This window comes from Lampris incognitus, chromosome 10 (genome assembly GCF_029633865.1).
Source record: "Lampris incognitus isolate fLamInc1 chromosome 10, fLamInc1.hap2, whole genome shotgun sequence".
NCBI lineage: Eukaryota > Metazoa > Chordata > Actinopteri > Lampriformes > Lampridae > Lampris > Lampris incognitus.
This window is the reverse complement of record NC_079220.1, coordinates 42,610,408-42,613,132: the sequence shown is the minus strand read 5'-3', so window position 1 is coordinate 42,613,132 and position 2,725 is coordinate 42,610,408. Positions and strand designations below refer to the sequence as shown.

The window sequence follows — 2,725 nt, the reverse complement described above, 5'->3', positions numbered from 1 at the left end:
TTGTTGCTGACCAAGTTGAATTTTAGGTTTTCGTGTGGACAAGGATGGCGTGCAGCCGGCTATGGAGAAAGATGAGGCTATTCAGAAGGCGCCTTTACCCCGGATCAAAACGGAGCTTCAGTCATTCCTAGGCCTACTCAATTTTTACAGCTGTTTTTTGCCAAACAAGGCTACCATCTTAGAACTGCTGCACCGCCTCCTGGATCAGTCTGCACCATAGCAGTGGACTGACGCACTTGAAAAAGCTTACACTGCTGCAAAACAACTGCTTCAGGCTGATGGCGTGCTCACGCACTATGACGAAACAAAGCCATTAGCCGTTGTTTGTGATGCTTTGCCTTATGGCTTGGGGGCGCCGCTCTTCCATATGGAGTCCGATGGCTGGGAGGCTCCCATCGTCTTTGCCTTGAGGATACTATCCTCCACTGAAAGAAATTATGCCCAAATAGATAAGGAGGCCTTGGTGGTAATTTTTGCAGTCAAAAAAATTCACCAGTACCTTGCCGGTCGCCACTTTGTGGTTTTTGCTGACCACAAACCTCTTTTGGGCCTGCTACACCACTCTAAGCCCATGCCACCTGTCCTGTCCCCACACATGCTACGCTGGAGTGTTCTTCTTGGGGCCTACGATTACGAATTGTGGTACCGCCCTGGCAAACAGCTGGCAAATGCTGATGCCCTCAGTCGCTTACCACTGCCCACTGGTATGCGTGAGACCCCTCCACCCATGGAGGTGCTCTTACTGGAAATGGCGCCTGAAGCCCCACTGAATGCAAAACACATTGCCGCCCTTACTCGGAAGGATCCAGTTCTGTCCCGGGTGCTGCGCTGGGTCGTGCATGGCTGGCCAGTGGATACACCTGACAGCCGTTTCAAGCCGTTTTTCACCCGGCACCATGAACTGTCCACACACAAGGACTGCCTATTATGGGGGAGTCATGTAGTTATTCCCAACTTGGCGAGGGAGGAGGTACTAGCCATGCTGAATGATGTACACCAAGGTATTGTGCATATGAAGGGCCTGGAGAGGAGTTATGACTGGTGGCCCGGTATAGATTTAGCAATAGAACAGACAGTAAAATCCTGTGAAACCTGCCAGAGAACTCGTCATGCACCACCAACAGCACAGCTGCACCCTTGGGAGTGGACAACTAAGAAATGGTCCTTGGTACACGTTGACTTTGCTGGTCCATTCCACGGGAAGACATTTCTCATAATTGTGGACTCACACTCTAAGTGGTTAGAGGATGCCATGGTGAGTTCAATGTCCTCCTCTGCAGTGATCAGCACACTGAGGCTCCTCTTTGCAACTCACGGGTTGCCAGATATCATTGTTTCTGACAACGGTGCGGCCTTCACATCGGAAGAATTCAAAGAGTTTGCCAGACGGAATGGCATCAGAGAAGTGACTATGGCCCCTTAACCATCCTCGTTCAAATGGCCAAGCAGAACGTATGGTCCCAGACAACCAAGGAGGCCCTGTCTAGGATCACTATCGGTGACTGGCAGACATGCCTGGCTAGGTTTCTGCTGTCACAGCATGTGACTCCCAATTCAGCAACAGGAAAGAGCCCTGCCAAGCTTCTCATGAACCGGCGTCTTACCACGGCCTTTGATCGCCTTCATCCTGACTATGAAAATGAGATGCACCTCAAGCAGGAGGTGAGTGCAGAAAAGCTGCAAGGCCCAAACAGATGTTTTAGGCCACAGGACACTGTGTACACGAGGAGCTACACTGGGGAACACAAATGGGTCCCTGGCGTGATAGCCGATCCTACTGACCCAGTTTCATATAGAGTGCAGACTCCTGATGGGCAAATGTATCGACGCCACATGGTTCAGCTGCGTGGTAGAGCGACTGCACGCACGGATGTGGTCGCTGAAGAATCCATTGTTCCTGGTGAGCAGTCACCTGAAGATGGGCTGCTCGAGTCTACCTCGTCTGGAATGCCACGACCAGAGACCAGCAGGTCTGTTGAAGATCCCTCTGGTCCTGTGTCCATTCTTGTGCCCACTACCCCTCTACAGCATCTGGCAAGAGACCGGCACCCTCCACGCCACTTGGCAGATTTTGTTGACTCGGGGAAAGGGGTGTAATGCATTGGGACTTATGTTAACGCGCAAGCTCTCTGGTTAGTCTTTGATGGGGCGCTCTCGCGAGGCGAGACTAGGAAGTAATGTTAAGTATGAGTCGAACTGGAGGGAACGCAGATGTAGCCTGATGGCTGAGTATCCTAACTTTGCTAAGTTCTAAGTAAAGAGTTTGTTTACAACCAATGTCTCTCTCGTGTCTAAGTCGAATCCTACAATTACTACTGGAAAATAGTATCCGGCCACGTAGAGAGACTGACAGAGAGCCTGGTAGCACTAGAGAGCACCTTTGGATGGGCTGTGCAGGGCCCAGTAGTAGTGTCCAGCTTGACAGAGACAACTTGTATGCAGATTCAGCTCAGCGAGGATGCACAGATTGATAAGCAGCTGCATGCATTTTACGGTGCTTGAGTCACTGGGAATCACAAGTGAAAAGTGTGAGAGCCCTGAGGACGCAGAAGCTCTACAGCGGTTTGAGGAAACCACCATCTACAAGGATGAGCATTATCAAGTAGAGCTGCCATGGCGCCAAGACCATCCTACACTCCAGGATAACTTCCGCATTGCCAAGAAAAGGTTGGAGGGTTAGAAAAGAAACCCAGAAACGATGTTACGCTCCACAGCAGATACAATG

The 2,725-nt window shown here is 50.8% G+C and overlaps 1 pseudogene; it reads left to right on the top strand.

The window, feature by feature from the left end:
- The first annotated feature begins 367 nt into the window (after positions 1 to 367).
- LOC130119821 (uncharacterized protein K02A2.6-like) lies at positions 368 to 1,626 on the top strand (annotated as a pseudogene).
- Positions 1,627 to 2,725: the final 1,099 nt, after the last annotated feature.